Source organism: Sorghum bicolor, chromosome 9 (genome assembly GCF_000003195.3).
Source record: "Sorghum bicolor cultivar BTx623 chromosome 9, Sorghum_bicolor_NCBIv3, whole genome shotgun sequence".
Lineage (NCBI taxonomy): Eukaryota > Viridiplantae > Streptophyta > Magnoliopsida > Poales > Poaceae > Sorghum > Sorghum bicolor.
Genome location: NC_012878.2, coordinates 25065094 through 25090298, shown reverse-complemented (window position 1 = coordinate 25090298; position 25205 = coordinate 25065094).

Below are 25205 nucleotides of genomic sequence, written 5' to 3'. Positions count from 1 at the left end.
CACAAGAGATGATCCATGGAGGGTGCCACAAACACGATGCACAACTGCTAAGAAAGGAAAGCTTCCACAAGGTGATACTATACCATCACTCTTCAAGTAAGGTAACATCTTAAGCTACTTGACTATCACTTCTATAAGCTTCTTTTTGGTTCTTCCGTTCACATGAATAAAAGAGACAAACATGTATGATTTACAACTCTAGATTAACCAACCCAATCGATTCAATATGTTTAGTCCTTCCACCTTTGTGATCCCACACTCCTAATCATATGAGCTAAAATGTTGCACACTCAATCTTTGGAAGATATATTTTATAAAAAAATAACATAAATATAGATAGATTATCTTTCCATTAGGTTGAGCGATTTGATCTGACAAATGTTTTAAATATTGTACTCATGATCTTATTATCCATCAACTTTGTCTTGCTCACTATGCTAAAGGTTAGAGAAGAACAAATACATTTTTGGTTCTGTTGGTGTTTTCCACCAACAGGGCCCATGCACTTGATCTCTGCCTTGTCTCTATGAGCAGGTACACTTCGAGCAAAATATGAAGGAGTTTTACAACTCCCAGACTCCACCAAGTGAAGAACCTAGATCTACGAGCACAAACACACTGGAGATACTGGACACTCAGGCAATCACTGCCCTGAGATGCTTGAGGACGTAACTACTGTAGTAACCCCGTTGTGGAAGTAACTACTCAGAGAGGAAACCCAGGACGCTCCGTCATCCCGATCTCCATCGGCATGGTGGACTTCCCAGAAGCACTCTGTGATTTTGGCTCTAGCGTCAACATTATACCCAGGGGAGGCCATTCCTGAACACATCGGGAGTGGTAATCCACGCTAGTGCTGCCAAGATCAGTTTCTACATCAAAGGGAGGAAGGAGACGTTTTCCTTCAAGAACAAGATTACACAAATCTCAAAGCATTCCCGACATGAACCAAGGAAGAGGATCAACAGGGGGAACAGGAACAAGAAAATGTAGTCTGAGTCAGCTAAGATGGTCACTGCAGCTCAAGGAGGTCAAGATCGTCAACTCAAGTCACATTTCTTGATCAAGAAGGACGACCCTGGTGTTCCAAGCATCGAGTGCACAATCAACGTATATTCTTTTCAGAAGACACTCTACGACACCGGATCTGACATCAACATAATGGCCGCAGTCACCTATCAGCTCCTGTTCGGAACCATGCCCCTAGAACCGACATACATTCAGCTTCAGATAGCAGATCAGACATTCCGAAAGGTTAAAGATTTTCAAGTTATTGACATGGGAGAAGACGAGTACGATCCACCCATCATCCTTGGAAGACCGTTCCTCAGCACCGTTAAAGCAATCATCTCCATTGGAACCAGAGAAGTCCACATGCATTTCCCCTCTGAGAAGGTACGTCGCTATTTTAGTGACTCTAACTATATAGTTAAAGACTCTAAGCAGGTCAGGACAAGAAGAAGACGATGCAACTGCAACCAGAGGAGACAACTCATCAAGGACGGATGGGCTGACTACGAAGGAGAAGGAGTAAGGTCTGAAGATATACAGCTTGAACAGAACTGTCCTGAGGAGCCCGTAGCATCGAGTCAGGTGTGTAGAGAGAAGATAGTTATACAGGAAGAGCAGGCGCCGCCGGAACCACCGACTACGCCATTCAGCGAATCCCAGGACAACTGAGAAAATGGAGAGTCCCGTTCGGAGGACTTAAAAACACCGAACGCCTTGCCAAGAGGTAAACTTGGTAGTTATCTTTTTCCTTTCAATTATTTAAAATAGTTCGCTTAGTTAATCAGGTTCATATCATCTTGAAAAAAATATAAAAATAAATGATCCTACTAAAGAGAGTAACATTTATTTAGGAGGCTCAACATGATAAATGCTAACACTTACCTAGTTCCACAAAGCTTTGTTGTCTATTTGAGCTCCACAGAATTCAAGGATCAAAGAAGACTAGCAGACGGAGGACATCCTAATCGCTGTCAGGGTACTGCCGACATTCAAATACACCTCCGCCACCTGCTAGCTACATCACAAGGAATTACGTCAAAATCCAGCTTGGGGGAGAGCACTCCCATTTTTCTAGCTAAGTGTTTATACTCGCGTTTATATTTTACTCAAATAATAAAAAGATGCATAATCATAAAAACCCAAATAAAGATTTTGTGCTTATATATATATATATATCTTTGCTTAGTTGCTAAATAAATAAATAAATAAATAAATAAATAAAGTTTGCTATGAACCCTCATGATAAGCTCTCACATGGAAATGATGAATAGTTGCTCTGCCATGACTAGTTCTCAAAATTGAAATCTCTCTCAAGTTTAGGCATGACTGGTATTAATTAAGATTTGCTCTAAACCTGAACTTGTGGGGAGAGTACTTGATCTAAAGTCTAAGTCGTTAACGGATACGATATGGGAAGGTTGAGCTGCTGTTTATCTGTTCCTATAGATGCTAGAATTCTAGAGAATTTTATCTTTGAAAGTCTCTAAAATATTGCATGATGAGTTCCTGTATGATGAGAGTTTAAAATCCTACCACAGCCATATATACATGCTTATTAGACTATGAACCATACATTTACTTTCTACTGCTTATGAGCATTGAGTGTGGTCAAGCTGTGTAGACACTTAGGAGCTTGTCATGTGGTTAAATCAAGATTCACTTGCACGTTCACTCACACATGTTGCTTCTACTCCGGAAGTACGCATTCACATACCTCCACTCATTTCTATCTCCACAACAACCCAAAAATATTCTACTCCTAATCCGGGAGAGAATAGCCAAAAACATTTCTGTTTTTCCCCTGTGAAATAAATGCTCAAGTTATCTTGGTTACTACCACTTGCTACTTTATTTCAAGAGATGAGTGCTCTAAAAAAAGAGAGAGAAAAAAAGATACGAGGAAACAAAAAGGGGCAAGTGCCCGGAACCTCGAAAGAAAAGAAAAAGTGAGACGAGAGGTAAAAATGGACAAGTGTCCGACATTAGAATTAGGGGTACAAGATACCCACCTGAGAGGAAAGAAAAAGAAAATATAGAGCATCTCATTCTCCTCAAAAAGTTTCAAAAGAGCAAGAAAGGTATGTATCCCCTCAAAAGAGCATAAGTAGAATTAGACTTTTGACCATTGTTATCACCATCATCACCATTATCACCATTTATTCACCACAAATGCACATCTTGATTTGACTTATTGACTTGTTTATCTAGATCCATGGTTTGACTATGCAATAAATGTCTTGTAAGTATGTATACTTTATCTCCCACCTATGAGCTCCAGATATCAAAATTCTTATTAGAGTAGGGTGAGAGAGAAGGCAATGTCACTATGCCTCATACCAAAAATACCACATACTTTGAGAGAAGGCATACACCTTTACTGCCATGGTAAGGATCCAGAAATACCACAAATGAGAGACCGGAGAGAGTCATACAAGGAATCTCTGAGTTTTATTTAAAAATTTGCAAAAACTCCAGAGCTATAGTTAATCGAAGAACAAGAGACATGGCGCTTGACTAGACCGTTCTATCTTTTAACTGCTCAAGACATAAGTGACGGTTACAAGCCCCATGGTGAAAGGTAAAATGAGTAAGTTTAAATATTAACAGTTTACCCTAACTCAGAGATGAGATCTTGTTTGAACGCATGTGTATCCTTAAGGCATAAAACCACTGCAGAAACTCTTGAGTCCATCTTTGCTCAGGGATGAGCAAAGGTTAAGCTTGGGAGAGCTTGTTGACGGTCCTTAATGCTCACATTTAACCATCAACTAATCATGAAAAAGGATCCAAATGCAATCAACACCTAGACTTAGGGTTTTATCTGACAGAATTCCACGAGTTTTGGTGTTTGTCTATTTCTACATGGGGTTATTAGGAAATACGGAAGAAAGTCCCACACGTCGGGTTTACATAGAGATATTAACGTGTCGCGCAATTTTCTATCATCTAGAAGACTCCAGAAGCCACGGGACCGATTCGTAGGCCGAGAGGACTCAGGGACAGGGCACCCGCCCAAGTCCTGAGGGCGCCCGCCCACCTATGTTGCCCAATCAGAGTCCAATTTGGGGATCACGCTCCACCGACCTAAAGGATCAAGGAAAACCATGCGATTAATGTCGGTTTGATCCAACGGCCCAGATTCATTTGAAGGGACTATAAAACCAGACCCCCTGGCCCCTGCAGATTATACCTCTTCTACAGAATCAAAGCTAGGGTTTCAATTCTTCATCCAAGTAGAGAGGATCTCTCTAGTTCTTTTAGTTCTTCCTCTAGTTCATCTAGATCTAGTTCTAGTTCATCTAGTTCTAGTTCCTCTAGTTCTAGTTCTAGTTAGTTCTAGTTGTAATCTAGAAAATATGGAGAGAGAAGAGGAGAGCAAAGGAGGAGCCGGATCTGTCGGATCTTCCTCAACATTGTACTTTTGCAGCAACTGGTTCGTTCTTCATCGTTCTCTAGGTTCTTCAACTCATAATTCCTGAGTTCTTTAATTACTTTTATTTACATTCAAGTTATTTATTGGATTCCTGCTTGCATCAAGTGCTCTAACCTTTGAAACATTAGAGTAGTAATTAATAGATTAGATGTGGTGTTTAGTCTTGCAATTACCTGGAATTGCACCCAATCCTGCGGATTGTTGTGGTAGCCTTAGGGTAGTGACAGCCCTAACGGTCGACGTATTCCACCTCGTTCGGATCGGTGTTTGTAGGACCGTAGTCAGACCTTTCTAGCCCCCTGCTCATCTCTTTCTGTGGTTAGTGCTCTGATGTCCCGATATAGATAATCTTGAAGTAATTCTTGATTCTTAGATCTACTAGAGAACTCTCAGGAAACTTCCTCTCTTCCCACCAAAAAAATACTTATATAGTTATCCTTGGGCGATCCTAAATCTTAATTAGTACACTCATGTTTCCTGTGGAAAATCAATACTCTGGAATACTCCTGGGTGAAAGCTACATCAGTATCCGTGCGCTTGCGGATTTTTCTGTTTGCATTTAAAATACCCAACAATAAGCACAAAAATTTTTATTTGGGTTTTCATGATTATGCATCTTTTTATTATTTTGAGTAAAGTGTAAATGCAAGTAGAAACACTTAGCTGGATAAATGTGGGTGCTCTCCCCCAAGCTGGATTTTGACGTAATTTCTTCTGATGTAGCTAGCAGGTGGCAGAGGTGTATTTGAATGTTGGCAGCACCCTGACAGCGATTAGGATGTCCTCCGTCTGCTAGTCTTCTTTGATCCTTGAATTCTGTGGAGCTCAACTAGACAACAAAGCTTTATGGAACTGGTTAAGTGTTAGCATAAATATCTAGCCTTTATCATGTTGAGCCTCCTCAATAAATATTACACTCTTTGGTACGATCATAAATTTATTTTTATATTCTCATTTTTATAGGACAAGAATATATTTATTTTATTTTTACGCCACCACAGTGAATGTACTTATGGGTTTTATGCTATGAGCATACTTATATGGGGCTTATTATTTTTAACATTTTTATTTTCTTTTTGAGATGGCATGAACCGGATTAACTAAGCAAACTATTGAAAGGAAGAGGATAACTACCAAGTTTACCTCTTGGCAAGGCGTTCGGTGTTTTAAGTCCTCCGAACGGGACTCTCCGTTTTCTCAGTCGTCCTGGATTTGCTGGATGGCGTAGTCAGTGGTTCCGGCGGCGCCTCTTCTTCGTGTATAACTATCTTCTCTCTCTACACCTGACTCGGTGCTACTGTCTCCTCAGGACAGTTCTGTTCAAGCTGTATATCTTCAGACCTTACCACTTCTCCTTCGTAGTCTGCCCATCCGTCCTTGATGATGTCCTGACTTGCTTAGAGTCTTCAACTATATAGTTAGGGTCAGTAAAATGGCGGCGTACCTTCTCAGAGGGGAGGTGCATGTGGACTTCTCCGGTTCTAATGTAGATGATTGCTTTAACGGTGCTAAGGAACGGTCTCCCAAGGATGATGGGTGGATCGTACTCGTCTTCTCCCATGTCAATAACCTTCAACCTTTCGGAATGCCTGATCTGCCATCTAGAGCTGGGTCATCTTTTTTGGTCAGAAATGATGAATTAAGTCGACGATCTTGAACTCCTTGAACTGCAGTGATCATCTTAGCTGACTTGGTCCACATTTGCTTATTCCTATTCCTCCTGTTGGTCCTCTTCCTTGGTTCATGTCGGGATTGCTCTAAGATTTGTGTAGTCTTGTTCTTGGAGGAAAACGTCTTTCCTCCCCTTGATGTAGAGACTAATCTTGGAAGCACTGGGCATAATGTTAAAGCTGGAGCCAAAGTCGCAGAGTGCTTCTAGGAAGTCCATCATGCCGATGGAGATCGGGATGACGGGGCGTCCTGGATCACCTCTCTGAGTAGTTAGGCCTCTGTTGATTCCAACCTTGATTTTGTTGAGGGCGGTTGTAGTAGTAGTAGTAGTTGTTGTTGATGTAGTTTACGTCCTCAAGCATCTCAGGGCAGTGATTGCCTAAGTGTCTAGTATCTCCAGTGTGTTTGTGCTCGCAGATCCAAGCCCTTCACTTGGTGGAGTCTGGGAGTTGTAAAACTCCTTTAGGTTTTGCTCAAAGTGTACCTGCTCATATAGACAAGGCAGAGATCAAGTGCATGGGCCCTGTTGGTGAAAAACACCAATAGAACCAAAACTGTATTTGTTCTTCTCTAACCTTAAACATAGTGAGCAAGACAAAGTTGATGGATAATAAGATCATGAGTGTAGCATTTAAAACATTTGTCAGATCAGATTGCTTGACCTAATGGAAAAATAAATCTATTTATATTTATGTTTTGCTTATATCTTCCAAAGATTGAATGTGCAACATTTTAGCTTATATGATTAGGAGTGTGGGATCACGAAGGTAGTACTATAAACAAAGATTAAAGGACTAAACATGCTGAATTAACTGGGTTGGTTAATTTGGAGTTATAAATCATACATGTTTGTCTCTTTATGTGAACGCCAGAACCAAGGAGAAGCTTATAAAAGCGATAGTCAAGTACCTTAAGATGTTACCTTAATTGAAGAGTGATGGTACCATCTCACCTTGTGGAAGCTTCCCATTCGTAATGGGTGTGTATCTTGTTTATTTACTTTGTCTCCTTCCATGGATCATCTCTCCATAATGAATGAGCTATGTCCTTGTGCAAATCATTAAACTTCATGTGTCTCCTTTATCTCCAATGTGAGTCTGTATCTTAGGACTTCCCAGGTTGATATTGAAAGTTCTCCTGTAGGGGTTTGTCTGACAAAATACACCAATGCCTACTCAAGCAGTTTTTAGTTCAGTAACCAAACTAGACTCCGTGTCTAATCAGATTAAGGAAGGCTATTTAACCTAAGCACCACGCTTAATTTAAATGCCAATGGAAGTATGTCTTGTACTTCCAAACCAACACTTACTAGGATAAACAAAGGTAGCATGATGGCTTTTATAGAGATCTACTCAAGTGGAGATGAAGTAGTGTGACTAGTATTTAACAAATCAAGCATGTCTCAAAGGTACGGACAACGAACATAGCAACTTGGCAAAGGATGTTTTCATGTGAAGTACTCCCCCAAGCTTGAATTTTGCAAAATTCAAGATTGGATGAATTTAATTCAATGTTGCTTGATGATTGGTTGGACATACCTTGTGCTTGTCATTCATCCGATCTTCTTGCTCCAATCCTGGAAAGGTTAGTGACACGAATACCCGAAGGAATATTTCTACAATTATCTTTATATGCTCAATACACAAGGCAATGTTGCAAATAATTAGAAGTTCATGTCACGATCTGATAAGTGCTTGTCTTAGGACACTAAGCTTGTCCTTGGGAAACCATAAAATTATGTTGGTGAAGTGGTTTCCCCTCCAACACCAACCTAAGCGTGCCTATATCAAGATCGACTCATCGATATCTGCAATATTTATTATAGACATATACATCGACAACCACCCTTTTAAAGTTTTTATAAATAGAAAGGAAGAGGGGGTTGGAGATCTCAAATGTGGTGATGTTGGAGAGACCAATAGATTGGGAAGATGTTGCATATGAGTATGGAGTAAACGAAGTGGCTATGAAATAAATTCCATGCTCATTTTTAGATAATAGGTTCCCCCTGCTTTATTATCATAAAGCGACATACATCATCCAAGTTCCAAGCATACACAAAATGCCCCAACCTGCCAAACAGGTCACACGAGCTAGACACGACAGAAAACCAGTCACCATCTATGGCCTATTAGATGTCATATTGGTCGCATTTCCAGAAACCTCCGAAGGCTGAGCACTTGATTGTACCGACTCGGATATATCCATCCTCCACTTGATCAGCAGCGCTGATTTTGCTTCTGTCTCCGCCAACTGAATGATGATCTCCACTTTCTCCTGGACATCCATCTTGAACATTGGAAGCCATCCTCTTAGCATCTGTCCAATCATTGCGAACACTCTTTTCATCCCACTCCAAGGTACTCCCTGAAAGCATAACAAATTGCATAATTTCCATAAAACCCACATAACAGTAGATGACACAATGTTACAGATCATATATCTCTTATTTGCAATCCATAAGGAAGTTATCGACTCAAAATACTCTCCCATCATCCTATCTAGCCAAATAGAAAACGCCGCCCAGACATGTTTAGCAACACAACACTGGAAAAACAGGTGTGAGATTGATTCACAGTCCTTACAAAATAAGCAAGAAGGATCGCTAACATCCCTTTTTTTTGCCAGATTATCCCTAGTTAACAGCCTATTATTTGAAAGAAGCCACAGAAAAAAATGGACTCTAGGTGGGATATTCAACTTCCAGACAGCCTGAACATAAACAGGTGTAACTCCTCTATGATTTATAATAGCATAGAGTGATTGAACTGAAAATTGACCATTAGAGTTAAAACTCCATGTTATAGTATCATCTTCCTCATTTAGTACAATGTTGTCACCAACAACACTTAACTCTTCCCACATTAATGTTATCTTCGTCTCCAATCTGAATGTTCGGAGTTTCTCCTAGATTGGTCTCACCTATGTCCTCTTCTGTAGTTGGATGAATCTCATCTTCAAAGGGAGTCAAGAACTCACCACTTGAAATTGAGCCAAAGTCAGAATCCATTAAGGCTTCTTCCTTGCCCATCCCCTCAATGGTAATAGCACATGGATTTTTAATGCCCTCTAGCCATTGATGTTGCTCTTCTCGATCCTCCTTGTGGTCTTGGTCACTCTTATGCATGGGATGTCTAGAGAGATTCATAGGATCATCAGGAGGTTCAAGACAAAGAGCATAGTAGAAATTATTAGGCTCAAGGATGGGTTTAAAGATAGGTTCGAATGAGTCATCAAAAGTGGGCATAGAAGGGGAGAAGATGAGATTGTCTTCTAAATGGCTTCGCTCTCCTTCTATTGCATCACTTAAGATGCCGTCCTTGAGTCTTTCTAGATGTCCATCAAAGGGATTGGATTTGAGATGCTTTCTAAGAGATCCCTTCATAGGAAGGTTCAAACTATATGTACTCAAAGGTCTCTTATGAAGCAGGAAGTTTAAGCTCATCCCAAAATGAATTTCCAAAGGTAGAATTTCTTCTTCTCTTAGATTATTTTGGAGCACTACTAGTTTGGGTTGGATAGCCGAATCATGGGATTGAAATGTTTGGAAATTGGCTATTGAAACATCCTTTCCTCGTCTGGGAGATGATTCCTTCTCTATCTCTAGGATTTTTTTATGAAGACTAGTGCAAGATGGATGTCCACGAATGAAGACATACCTTCCTTTACAAATAGATAAAGAAAGAAAGACTCTACCAAAGGTTGTATGATTAAGACCAATGTGAAAATATCGAGAAAAAATATGGTCTTGTAGGGCTAGGTTTAAACCAGAATTTATAAAAAAATTAAAAGATTCCCTAAGTGTAGCTAAAAGTTCATTATCTTCTTGATTAAAAGACAGGACCTCAGCTATAGAAAAGGGTTGGTTTTGACCTACTGCAATCAACTCCGGACACAGATCATAATCAGGGGCAAAGAAAGGACTCGTTGACTCCCATGGTCTATGGCTGGTCTCCGTGCAAATAATTCAATAATAGGTATGGAATTTGAGTTATCCATAAAGATGGAAAAAAAAGATAAAAGAATAAAAGTATAAAAGTATAATACAAGATAATAGCAAGACTTAAAGTTATCTCATCAAACCGTCTTTCTCCTCGGCAACGGCGCGAGAAATGCTTGTTGATATTTGGTAACGCCATCAGGAAATGATCCGCAAGCGCACGGATATCGGTGAGCACTTCACCCGGGAGGTTATCTAGAGTATCGTATTTATATTTTTACCATTGGGAGAAAGCGTGCATCTGACTAACCAAATCTATTGCTACTACCCTTTAGGCTACAATGAATGTGATTCGATGTGAGCGATGTATAGAGAAGACTACAACCGTAGTCTCATTCTAACCTTGGTAGGGATGATCTACTGTTCTATTGGGGAGACTCACGGAATCTAGACACCACAGAGGATGTTCGACCCGTAGCTATAAACCCTACCCATCCTACTAACGAGATGTGGGCTACAAAGGTAACTCGGAAATGTCACGTTCCTCGCTACTACCACGGTCTAGCTAGTAAGGGGATGTCTATGAGTACCCTAGCCCAAACACCATGTTTACGCTAGCAATGATTACTCTAAACTCAAGCGGAAGAGATTAAAGTAAACTCATAAACCAAAGAACAATAAGAACAAGAACTTACTTGAATTTAGAAGTCGAAATACTGAAGAATCCTAGGAGCAAGCCTTGGGTTAGGAGACTTGATCCCGCAAGTATAACCTCGGAGTAGACACCGACAGGTCGGGCTTCCTCCGATCTACACCTCCACTCTATCTCTCTCAATCTAGTAGAACTTAAAAGAACTAATTCTACTCTCACATTAGATGCTAAGCCCTAAGTCTATGTAGAGGAAAGGTTATCCTTCGAGGGCACCTCTCAACTCTAAAATGAACTTGTTCTCCTCTAGGGGCCAGGGGGTCTGCTTATATAGTCCCCTCAGGTGAACATGGGCCGTTGGATCAAATCGACATTGATTGAACGGTTGTCCTTGATCCTTTAGGTCGGTGGAGCGTAATCCGTGAGACAGGTCCTAATTGGACTCTCCACCAGGGCGGGCGCCCTAGGGGGGAGGGCGGGCGCCCTGCCCCCGGGCCCGATCACCTTACCTTTCGATCCCATGGCTTCTGGAGTCTTCTAGATGATAGAAAATTGTGCGGCACATTAATATCTCTATGTAAACCCGACGTGTGGGCCTTTCTCCCATATTTCCTGATAACCCCCTGCAGAAATAGACAAACACCAAAACTCATGGAATTCTGTCAGATAAAACCCTAAGTCTGGGTGTTGGTTGCATTTGGATCCTTTTCTTTATTTATTTGATGATTATATTTGGTACTTAAGGACCGTCAACAATACCTTATCTCCGGGTGTGAACTCCTTCTTCTTGATCCTCTTGTCATGCCACCTTTTGACTCTTTCTTTGTAGATCTTCGAATTGTGATATGCTTTCTCTCGCCATTCTTCCAATTCTGATAATTGCATTCTTCGTTGATCTCCAGCGACATCTAGGTCCATATTCCATCTCCTTATGGCCCAGTGTGCTTTGAACTCTAATTCAACAGGTAGGTGGCAAGTCTTCCCGTACACCAATTAGTATGGGGACATTCCAATTGGGGTCTTATATGCTGTCTGGTATACCCAGAGTGCATCGGGTATCTTGTCCTTCCATGTCGTTCCCATCTCATTGACTGTTTTCTAAAGAATATTCTTGGTTTGCTTGTTGGAAGTCTCTGCTTGGCCACTTGTCTGAGGATGGTAGGGGGTAGCGACGTTGTGATGGATTCCATGTTTTGATAGATAGTGCTTGAAGCGTTAGTCGATGAACTGTGCTCCTCCATCACTTATCACTACTCTAGGGACTCCAAATCATGGAAATATAACTTCTTCAAACATCCTCTTTGAACTGATATTGTCGGCGTGTTTGCAAGGTAATGCCTCTACCCACTTGGAGACGTAATCAACTGCCACCAAGATGAACTCACACTTCTTTGATGGGGGAAATGGACCCATGTAATCTATTCCCCAGACAACAAAGAGCTCAATCTGAAGGTTGTTGGTGAGTGGCATGGCATCTCTTGTGTTTATGTTTCCATGCCTTTGACATGGCCCACATCTTCTGATATATTGCTTCGTGTCTTCATACATTGTAGGCCAGTAGAATCCACATTGTAAACCCTAAACCCTAAACACCATAATGACCTCCATAAGGTGATGAATGACATCTGTCGATGATCTTCCATTCTTTCTCGGTAGTCACACATCTCCTGAGTAAGCCATCAGAGCATACTAGGAAGAGGTATGGCTCATCCCATATATGTGAACGACTTTCTTGAATAAGCTTCTTCTTGTTCGCTCCTGGTGCTACATACCCTGAAACCATAAAATTAACAATATCTGCATACCAGGGGTCAGACCTGTTAATCCCGTAGAGCATGTCGTCCTGGAGTGAATCATTGATGGGGGTTTCCTATGGATTCTTAAAATACATCCTAGACAAGTGATCAGCAACAGAATTTTCTACTCCCTTTTTATCTTTTATTTCCAAGTCAAATTCTTGATGTAATAAGATCCATCTAATCAGGCGAGGTTTAGCATCTTTTTAGTGAGTAGATATTTTAGTGCAGCATGATCAGTGTAAACAATTATTTTAGCTCCAACTAAATGAGAACTAAATTTATCAATGGCAAAGACAACGGCCAGAAGCTCTTTTTCAGTGGTTGCATAATTAAGTTCAGCTCCTGTCATAGTTTTACTGGCATAAGCAATTGCATGATGCTTATTATTTTTAGTTTGTCCCAAAACTACCCCCACAGCATAATCACTAGCATCCCACATAATTTCAAAAGGCAATGACCAATCAGGGGGTTGAATGATTGGTGTAGAGATGAGTGCATTCTTTAAAAAATTTGAAAGATGTTAGGCATGCATCATCAAATTCGAACGAAGCATCCTTGGCTGGCAAAAGAGTAAGTGGTCTAGCAATGAATGAAAAATCTTTTATGAATCTGCGATAAAAACCAGCATGGCCAAGAAAGCTTCGAATTCCTTTTATATTCACAGGTGGAGGTAGTTGTTCAATTACTTCAATTTTAGCTCTGTCTACCTCAATACCTCTTTCAGACACTAGGTGTCCAACACTATTCCTTCCCTAACCATAAAATGACATTTTTCCCAATTAAGGACTAAGTGCTTTTCTTCACATCTTTGCAAAACCCTATCTAAGTTTTCAAGACAACTATCAAAAGTTTTTCCATATATAGAGAAATCATCCATGAAAACTTCCATAATCTCTTCAATCATATCAGAAAATATAGACATCATGCATCTTTGAAAAGAAGCTGGTGCATTACATAACCCAAAAGACATTCTACGGTAAGCATAAGTTCCGTATGAGCATGTATAAGTGGTTTTGCTTTGATCATCGGGATTTATCGAGATTTGGTGCTACCCTGAATATCCATCTAAGAAACAGAAGAACAAATGGTTCGCTAATCGCTCTAGCATCTTGTCTATGAAAGGTAAAGGAAAATGATCCTTTTTCGTGGCTTTATTTAGTTTTCTGTAGTCAATGCACATCCACCACCCTGTGATGGTGCGTTGCAGAATTAGCTCGTTCTTTTCATTCGTAACGACAGTCATGCCTCCCTTTTTAGGCTCAACTTGAACTGGGCTCACCCACTCACTGTGCGGCACAGGATATATAATCCCTGCATGCTGCAACTTTATAACTTCCTTTTTAACTACCTCTCTCATTGCATTGTTATTAAGTCTACGTTGGGGCTCTCGAGAAGGTATAACAGAAGGATCTGTTGGAATACGATGGGTACAAATCATAGGATTGATTCCTGTAAGATCTTGGAGTGAGTAGCCGAAAACTGAGTGATGTTTCTCGAGAATGGTCATCAATCGCAGAGTTTGCTCCTGAGTGAGTTTGTCACTAATGATCACAGGAAACTCTAGATTATTGTTTAGGAAAGCATAGGTAAGACCGGGTGGTAAAGTTTTAAGCTCTATTGGAGGTCTAGGTGTTTCTGCAAACTCGTCTAAGGGTTCAGGTTCTGAAGGTTCAGCTTCTTCTATGAAGAAAGGGGCTTCTTCTTCTAAGTCTGGTTCATCTAAAAGCTCTAGAGATGCAACCTTTACCTCCTCCATAGGATCGGGCAAAAGATATGACTCGATCTTATTATTTAAGGAGTGAGAAATCGTTATTGGAAATTTAAAAGTTTTTCCAAAAGAAATGTGTAACTTTCCAGTATGACCTTCATAAAGGAGTCTTCTAAAAGGTTGTCCTATCAACAGGTCGAAGTCCCATGTATCAAAGATATAAAAGTTCAAATGAACCATGGAGCCTTCTACCATAAGGGTTAGGACATTAATAATTCCAAGACTGGGGACTAATCGTCCCGAAGATTCCTTTATGACCTTTGTCGTGGGGGTTAAGACCAAATTTTTAAATAATTTAAGTGCAAAAGATTCAGACATGATGTTGATTCCCACAACAGGATTATTGAGAGCATCAAATTGATCAGAATCATAAGCACAGCGTATAGTTATAGGAGGTGTGTCCAAGCGGATCACATCAGAGGAAAGCTCTGACTCCTCCAACCATTCGCTACTCATGACTGTGATAAACTCTCTCAATTGATGTTCACTTGGGAAACAAATGCTAAAATGGCCGTTTTGGGGTCTTTCTATAGAATGGTAGTTTGAAATGTTTCCAAAATCGGCAAAAGATCTGATTCTATATCCAGCATGAAATCAGGTGGTGGAATTTCTTCCTTTTGTGGCTCAGAACTTGGGATAGCTAAAGTAGATGGAGAATTTGGCAGAGTGTCTACTTCGGCTTCGTGGGTTTCTTCATGAAGGGTATTATCCATCTCAACTTCTAGGATTCTATCTAGGATCACTCTAGCGTCATCAGTAGGGATGCGAAAGAAAGGACCACTAGACATTGTATGTAGCATTTGTTTATGATCTTTCTGAAGACCTCAAAAAAAATGAAATAAAAGAATAGGGTCTTCAAGATTAAGGTTTGGACCAGATTCTAAAAGATCAGAAAAATGTTTCCATGATTTCCCAAAGTTTCATTATCTTTTTGTTTAAAAGATAGGACTTCGAGTCTAAGGTCGCCGATACGGTCGAGGGAATAAAAATCTATACAAAAGTTGGCTCGTAAGACTCCCCATTCACCTCGTTGCTGACTTACCTTCTAACTATACCATTGTCAAGCTTCTCCCCTTAAACAAAAAGGAAAAAGCTTCCAACATAAAGTTTTATTAGAAATGCCTTCAATGCGAAGACAATCACATGTTTGCTCAAAATCTCTAATATGAAGGTAAGGGTTTTTGTCTTCCTTTCCTGAAAAGGATAGGTTTTGAATCATGGCAATCAACCTGGAACTTAACATATACTGGGATGTTTGGATAGGCTGTGATGACTCCCATTGTAAAAGGTCAGTTTCTCAAGGTGTTGCAAATTGATAGATCGATTTACAATCTTGGTTTTCCATAAGGTAAGAGTAAAGAAAATAAAGAATATAAAAATATAAGAAAAGATAAAAGTATAAATACAAGCTAGTAGTAAGACTCAAGGTTATCTCAGCAAACCGTCTTTCTCCCCGGCAACGGCGCTAGAAATGCTTGTTGATATTTGGTAACGCAACCAGAATTAATCCGCAAGCGCACGGATATCGGTGAGCACTTCACCCAGGATATTATCCAGAGTATCATATTTATATGTTTACCACTAGGAGAAAGCGTGTTCTGACTAACCCGGTCTATTACTACTAACCTTTAGGCTACGAACAATATGACTCGATGTGAGTGATGTATAGAGAAGACTCCAACTGCACTCTCGTTCTAACCTTGGTAAGGATGATCTATTGTTCTGTTGAGGAGGCTCACGGAATCTAGACACCACTGAGGATGTTCGACCCGCACCTATAAACCCTATTGAGCCTACTAACGGGATTTGGGCTATAAAGGTAACTCGGAAATGTCACGTTCCTCGCTACTACCACGGTCCAGCTAGACAGGGGATATCTATGAGTATTCCAGCCCAAACACCACATTTACGCTAGAGATGATTACTCTAAACTCTACGCGAAGAGATCAAAGTAAACTCATAAACCAAAGAACTATAAAACAAAGAACTTACTAAAATTTAGAAGTTGAAATACTGAAGAATCCTAGGAGAAAGACTCAGGTTAGGAGACTTGATCACACAGGTACAACCTTGGAGTAGACACCGACAAGCCGGGCTTCCTCCGATCTACACCTCCACTCTATCTCTCTCAATCTAGTAGAACTAGACTACTCTCACATTGGATGCTACGCCCTATGAGGTGGGTGTTGACGGTCCTTAAGTACTAAAATTAATAATCAAATAAACATGAAAAAGGATCAATATGAAACAAACATCTAGAATTAGGGTTTTATCTGACAGAATTCCACGAGCTTTGGTGTTTATCTATTTCTGCAGGGGTTTATCAGAAAATATGGAGAGAAGGTCCACATGTCATGTTTACAACGAGATAATTACGTGCCGCGCAATTTTCCTCAATCTAGAAGGATCCAGAAGCCACGGGAACGAACGGGACGCGAATCGGGCTCGGGAGCTGGGCGGCCGCCCACCCCCCTTGGGCGCCCGCCCTGGCCAAGAGGCCAATCAGGACTCTGCTTCGGGGCAACACTCCACCGACCAAAAGGATCAATCTAAACCATACAATCTATGTCGGTTTGATCCAATGGCTCACGTTCACTTGAGGGGACTATAAAACCAGACCCCCTGGCCCCTGGAGGAGGAGAGGAGAAATCATTATTCAGAGGTAGCCATCAAAGTTAGGGTTTAGATGTCTCTCCCACAGAGAATTAGAATTAGCTACTCCCTAATCCTTCAAGTTTAGAGGTTGATTAGATATCAATTAGAGAAGTAGAGCACTACGCTCTGGATTCGGATCTTCGGTAATAAAGATTGGTATTATTCATATCTTTCTCTAATTCTATTGTTCTAATTGCATTATGTCTCTAATTATTATATTCTTAGTTTGCTCTAGTTCTATATTTGATATAGTTCTAATTGATAATGAGTTTATGTATAAGTTTGCAAAGCGCTTAGCTCTTGTCGCGAGGGAGTTAAGTGATAGATCACATATGAGCGTGGTGCTTAGATGTTATTTATCTGCAAATGTATCCTATTGGCCGAGTCGTGTGGTAGTTCGCGATAGTGACAGCTTCGTTGATTCTTATATAGTCCACCCTCCGGCAGAACCGGTATTGTGGAGTAAGTCATGCGATGTTCTGATTTACTTTATCAATGTTCCTTATACATGAATGAAGTGTCTTTTATGCTATATATGATCTTGTAGATAACTAGAGTAGATTATGACTTAGTAGTTAGTAGATAACTTAGAATCCATTCTCTAGCTAATCCGACATCACCTACATATATGAGGAGTAGTCTATTTTCTAATCGCTGTGCTATCTAACCATGAACTTATACTTTATTATCATTATCTTTATGGTTTACCCCCTGCTAAAGTAAGTGACTGTGTGACGAGTTTCTCATTAGTAATCATGTTCTTGCAAGTTTATCTCTAGTCTATGCCTTGATAGATTTTGTCCCTTGATTTAATTCCATCTTCTTGAGATCCCTAGAGCAAAATTATAAATAACGATACCTGGAATACTTATCCTGGTGAAATGCTACAATGAGGTGTTTTATCTGTGCGCTTGCGGATAGAATAGATTATTTTCTAGAGAGCCTTTACATTTATAAATACCTTTGTACACTCTGGCGCCATGCTAGTGATGACAACCTAGTATCTAAGTGGTGTTAGTTAGTGTCAACAAGCATTTCTGGCGCCGTTGCCGGGGATCTTATAGGAATTATATGAGCCTCAGGAATAAGACATAAAAGGGAACAAAAGGGTAATATTAAGGAAAGCCAGAAAATCAATCAAGGTTATTCATATAAAATATTAGACTAGACTATAGAGAAATAATTGCATAAAACAGCTACTAAGTGAGAAATCATAACAAGGCACCGCTGCTTTGGCAGGTTGACCCTATTGTTTTTCTATGTTTATATTTTTATACAGGGTATAACAGGATTGACTTTGGGTACATTCAACTCTTCATCATCAGAACCAAAGCAATCAAGAGAAGAAGAAGCTAGCTACCAATTGCTGAAGCTATGGCACAGAAGACCCTACAAGAATTCTCTGCTCCAAGCCTTGAGAACATTCTAACTGGTCCAAAGATTTGCAGTAGAAGAAGGAATACCTGAGTTTGAGCTCAAGTCAAGCCTCATCAATTTGGTACAAGCTACACAATTCAGTGGAAAGGCACATGAAGATGCCAGTGCACACTTGCAGAATTTCTTAGAGATTGGAAGCACAATCCACATCAACGGAGTTGACAAAGACGTCATACTGCTTCGCCTCTTTCCATTCTCACTAGAAGGAAAAGCGAGGAAGTGGTTCTACACTCATCAAGATAACATCAACAACTGGACGAACTTGTCAGATGCCTTTCTATCAAAGTTTTTCCCTATAGGCAAAACAACTGCCTTAAGAGGAAATATTGTCAGTTTCCAACAACAGAAGACAGAAGCCATTTCAGAAGCATGGGAGCGTTTTCAAGGATACATATCAGATTGTCCTCACCATGGAATGGCCACATGGTTACTTATGCAGACCTTCTACCATGGATTAACCCAGAAGGCTCGTGAGTGCCTAGATGCATCTGCTAAAGGATCATTCTTGGAGCTTACAACTGGAAAAGCAGAGATACTTTTGGATAAGATAGCAGAAAACCAAAGCTGGTTCCAAGCTAAAGCTCAACAATGTCATCAAACTGAAGAAATACCAGAAGAAGTAAATGCATTATCAACTAAGATGGAAAATTTGCTCCATTGGATTGACCAGAGGGCCAAGTTCAAAGAAGATCAAAGGGCCATTGAGACAGCATATAAATATCAACCAACTTCGAGTCAACCCAATAGCAAAGGTATGAATTCAGGTAATACTGTCAAACAACTTTCATTAAAAGAGATAATTGCTCAACAAACCAAAATTAATGATAAAATTAAACAAAGGCTAGATACAAATGAATCGTCTCTAAAAGTTATAAATAATAAAATGGATTTTCTACTAACTGCCTTTGATGAGCAAAACACTCTTAATAAAAGGGTAGAGCTTAAATTAATAAAGTTAGCTGCTGCACTGCCTGTTGCTACTAACCTTGAGCAGGTAAAGAATATAACTACTAGAGGAGGTAAAGCTACCAGAGATCCACCATACCCAAAAGAGAAACAAAGAACATCAGCACCAGTGCAACCAGCAGTGATAGAAGAAGAAAGCCCAGTTGAAGCAGAAGATCTGCTCCAACCACCAAGAACTAGAGAAATGAGGAAAGATTTTTACGACACCAACTATTTGCCATTTCCCAGAAGAAACAGAGTACTGCAATCGGATGAGCAGTTTGGTAAGTTTGTAGAGGTCATTCAGAAATTATATGTCAACATACCTCTACTTGATGCCATACAGGTACCTACATATGCAAAGTACATCAGAGATATTCTTAACAAAAAGAGACCACTGCCCACCACTGAGGTTATCAAGCTGACAGAAGAATGTAGTGCGGCCATCCTCAACACACCACCAAAGAAGAAGGAAGATCCAGGATGCCCCACTATTGACTGCTCGATCGGAAACCAACACTTCAACAATGCACTTTGTGATCTCGAAGCAAGTGTCAGTGTGATGCCAGCATCAGTCTACAAAAATCTTAATCATGCAAACTTAGAACCAACATCAATGTGCCTACAACTAGCGGATCAATCGGTTCGACACCCGTTGGGCATCACCAAGAACATTCCAGTCAAGATCAGAGATTTCCTGGTGCCAGTAGACTTCGTAGTACTGGACAAGAGTCCTGACTCAAAAGTGTCCATCATCCTTGTAAGGCCATTTCTGAGCACTGCCAATGCCCACATTGATGTCGGAAAAGGAGAAATCAAGTTCAACATAAACGGTCAAGAAGAACACTTCACATTCAAACCCAGACCAGAGAGAGACCCTATAGTAAAGGAAGTTCATAAAGAACCACTGGAGACACCATCTCCGGAGGAAGGAAACTCAGAAGATTAAAAGATTTGGAGGTCCAGCTTGGGGGACCTAAAAATCCCAAACCCTCACCGGGAGGTAAATCGGTATTTATCCGCATTATTAATTTTCTCATATTTAACTTCTTGCATAATTAATTCTTGCATTAGTCATAGCATTATTATAATAATAATAAAAAAAGGCCCCATATAAATAATATTCGTGGTGTGTAACAACCCATATTTATTAATTATTATGGAGGCACAAAAATATTTTCCAATATCATTTTCATTAAGATTCAATTCTCATAGATTTTCCTGCACTATATTTATTTATATTGATCTTCTAGAAGCATGACCCACACTCTTTGGGTCCCACATGTCATACACTTCACCTCACATACATCCCATCATATAATTTCATCCACCAATATGTTTCCACTCACCTGACATCTTTCCACCGTCCAACCACTATCAACACAATATTATTCTGCGTGAGATCAAAGCAAGGAAGCAAGTGGAGGAGGCACACCCAGGATGGACACCAGGGGTGGGCGCCCGCCCACCTACCTTGGGCGCCCGCCCTGTCCCCTGCTCAGCCTATAAAAGGCCACCTCCAGCTCCCCTTCTCTTCACACAAACACTTCAGAAAACCACACAAATCTCAGTTTCCCGAGAAGGAGCTTTTGTAGTGAAGAGAAGAGAGTAGAGAGAAAGAGGAGAGTGGAAGGGAAGGTTGGAGTTCTTTTGAGAGAGTGATTGTCACCTAGCAAATAGTGATCCCGCTGTCCAAGCGAAAGTAAAAGTTGTTTAGGGGGAGGCTCTACCAAAATAGAAACTTGTCTTGAACGATTAACCCCTGGACTACTGACACTCGGACAGCTAACCACTAACATTTTATCTCACATTTTCCACCAGTTGTGTTTTTGCCAACTTTTGTTTGCAGGATGTTTAAGAAGGTGAAGAATGCAGGGAAGGCTCTCAAGAACATTGGTACAAGGAGTTCAACCCGACACTCCTCACAGCCATCAGAGATGAGCGTCGACCCGACACCCACACAAGCTCCATCATCTTCATCAGGCCAGCAAGTCAAGGTCCTTCTCAAGATAGGAGACCTTGGACTGAAGACCCGAAGAGAGAAGAAAGTTTATCAGCAATTGAAGAACAAGGATTTCATTCACACCCCTACTATCGATCCAATCCTACTACGAGAAACAGGTATGGACACTGAATTTGACTTAATTTTTCAGATGATGGGTTGGACAAATTTTTGGAATATAACTGAGCTGGGTTCTCGTCTTCTCACCCTCGAATTTCTTTGCACTTTACAATACTATGAGGGGGGAATTGTTTTTCGGATGTTTAAACAGGAAATTATGTTATCTTGGAGAGAGCTGAGCGACCATCTTGGTTTCTCTTCAAGATGCATCCTGAACATTGACTCCGATTTACCCAATTTTGAGAGACACCAGTTTTGGAGAGAAATATCTAGAGATAATTTTTACAGTCAAGCCCGAACCAGTGACATGGAACACCCCACTCTTAGGATGTTCCACAAATGGCTTGGGTACAATCTTTTCTATCGCGATGATATTAGGAACTTAAGAGTAGGAGATTTACAACTTTTATATGCTGCTATTAGTAAAGTACCTACTTCACCTGTTACACTATTAGTTTCACATTGGCTTAGTATACCTAGTCTTCAGGGACCAGTAGGATGTACTTCACTTATCACTCGTCTAGCCACTAATCTTCACTTACTAGAAAACTCATCGTTGGACTTCATAGAAGAATTAAGAATTTATCATGGCTATGACACATTTAGACAAGCTCGGATGTTAAAGAAAGAGGGGAATATAATGTATATGCTATATGATGATAAAGGCAAGATTCGGTTACCTAACCCGAACCTTGGCCTCTACTCTGTGCAAAACTTTTTGATTGAGATTGCAGCAACACCAGTGAACCAGAGAACTCCACAGCGAGTGGCATCTGAAAGGATAACCACTCACCGAGAACGCACTTGGTATGGAGCTGACCCTGGACCAGACGAAGCAGCGCACCTGCATTATTGCGATTACAATCCACGAGTCCTTCGAGACCCATGGGCTCGTCATGCACAACCACAAGAGCCAACAGAGGAGACATGGCCGGAGAGCCAAGATCACCAGTGGACAAACCCGCCTTTCCATACGGGCAGGTACTCCACTGATCCATATGGAGCTTCAGGATCCAGACCTCCACCCCAATTTGATGCAGGACGAAACTCCGATGCCTCCTACGCCTTCACGAATGACTACTATCAAGAGGCCGGTGCTTTCTTCACTCGTACCGACAACACCCTCCTCGACATCCAGAACACGCAAGGAGAACATGGAAGACTCCTGGAAGAGCAACAAAAATGGAACCAGGACCATGCGGCTGCGGTACAACAGCTGAGACAAGATACAACAACAATGAACGATAACATCACAACCATGATGCGGTTCTGGAACATCGGGTAAGACCCACGTCAACATCCAGCTTGGGGGAGTTCCTCCCTAATTTATCAAGTAAGTTTTATTTTCTCTTCTTATTTATTCTATTCTGCCTTAGTATTTTATTTATCTTAAAAGAAAAAACTTAGAAAACCAAATAAATATTTTCTTGCTTTAATTTACTGCACTTTATAAACATGAAAACAAAATAAAAAGAGTGCGTAGATAAGTGTGTTTTATTTTTCTACTAAGTTTAATCTCTAAAAAAAATAAAAAGACCAAAAATATGCATGATGGAAATGATGAACAGTTGCTCTGTTTGCTTACTTACAAGTACCTAGCTTTTATATTAGAATTCTTCCAGGAATTACTAAAACTAAAATTACTATCTTTAGGAAGCATAAAACTAAAGTCTAGGTAAGAGAAAGGCATGATATAAAGTTGAGGTACTGTTTATCTTGTTTCTACTACACTAAGTTCTGGAGATTTATTTTGAAAACTTACAAGTCACATGATGAGTTCCTAGCATAACAAACTACCTACCACAGCCATACTTGCTATAACATCTTTTACTATATTTACATTGAGTTTGATCGAGCTGTGTAGACCCTTAGGAGCTTTTCATGTGGTTAAATTAAGATATTCACTTGCACACATCTACCACAGCATTCATCATCAATCATTAAAATTGCTAAAAATATTATCACTCACTGTCCCGAATATTGTTATTCTCTCTCTCTAAAAAGATTCAATGTAGAAGAGGCATGGGTTATGCAAAAATATATACGAGGAAATAAAAAGGGGCAAGTGCCCGGGAACCTCGAAAAAGAAAGAAAAAGAGTGAGACGAGAGGTAAAAATGGACAAGTGTCCAAAGTAGAATTAGGGGTACAAAGATGCCCACTTGAGCGGAAAAAATGGACAAGTGTCTGACAGTAGAATTAGGGGTATCTATTACCCACCTGAAAAAAAAAGAAGAAAGAAGAAAGAAAAAGATAGCCCATGTTCTCCCAAAGCAAAGATCAAAAATAAGAGGAGAGATAGCAATATGAGGAGCAATGAGAACTAAGATTTATTAACACTATTGCATTTTCACCATCACTATCATTTACTCCACCACACATGCACATCTTGATTTAATTATATGCTGAGTTCCTTTGGATCCATGGCTCGATTAGACAACATATGTATGAGCTGTTTTCCACTCCTATGAGCTCCACTTAAATATTCTATTAGCTATAGGTAAGTGACATTATGGTAAGGATCCACAAATACCACATATAGAGAGACTTGAGAGATTATTGCTGGGAACTCTGAGTTTTATTTTGAAAACTTATGAAAAACTCTAGAACAAAGGTGAAGTGTAGACAAGAGAGAGATTATTGCTGGGAACTCTGAGTTTTATTTTGAAAACTTATGAAAAACTCTAGAACAAAGGTGAAGTGTAGACAAGAGGGATAGTGCTTGACTTAACTATTTTGTCTTTTGATTACTTAAGATTTAAGTGCAGGTACTAAACTCCATAACACTTCACTCTAATCTGGAAGAATTTTTATGTAAAAGCATGTGTGCCTGTCAGGAAAGAAAACATCGAAGCAACTCCTGATCCGTCTAAGTTTAGCTATTTGCTCAGGGACGAGCAAAGGGTAAGCTTGGGGGAGTTTGTTGATGGTCCTTAAGTACTAAAATTAATAATCAAATAAACATGAAAAAGGATCAATATGAAACAAACATCTAGAATTAGGGTTTTATCTGACAGAATTCCACGAGCTTTGGTGTTTATCTATTTCTGTAGGGGTTTATCAGAAAATATGGAGAGAAGGTCCACATGTCATGTTTACAACGAGATAATTACGTGCCGTGCAATTTTCCTCAATCTAGAAGGATCCAGAAGCCACGGGAACGAACGGGACGCGAATCGGGCTCGGGAGCTGGGCGGCCGCCCACCCCCCTTGGGCGCCCGCCCTGGCCAAAAGGCCAATCAAGACTCTGCTTCGGGGCAAGACTCCAGCGACCTAAAGGATCAATCTAAACCATACAATCTATGTCGGTTTGATCCAATGGCTCACGTTCACTTGAGGGGACTATAAAACCAGACCCCCTGGCCCCTGGAGGAGGAGAGGAGAAATCATTATTCAGAGGTAGCCATCAAAGTTAGGGTTTAGATCTCTCTCCCACAGAGAATTAGAATTAGCTACTCCCTAATCCTTCAAGTTTAGAGGTTGAATAGATAGCAATTAGAGAAGTAGAGCACTACGCTCTGGATTCGGATCTTCGGTAATAAAGATTGGTATTATTCATATCTTTCTCTAATTCTATTGTTCTAATTGCATTATGTCTCTAATTATTATATTCTTAGTTTGCTCTAGTTCTATATTTGATATAGTTCTAATTGATAATTAGTTTATGTATAAGTTTGCAAAGCGCTTAGCTCTTGTCGCGAGGGAGTTAAGTGATAGATCACATGTGAGCGTGGTGCATAGATGTTATTTATCTGCAAATGTATCCTATTGGCCGA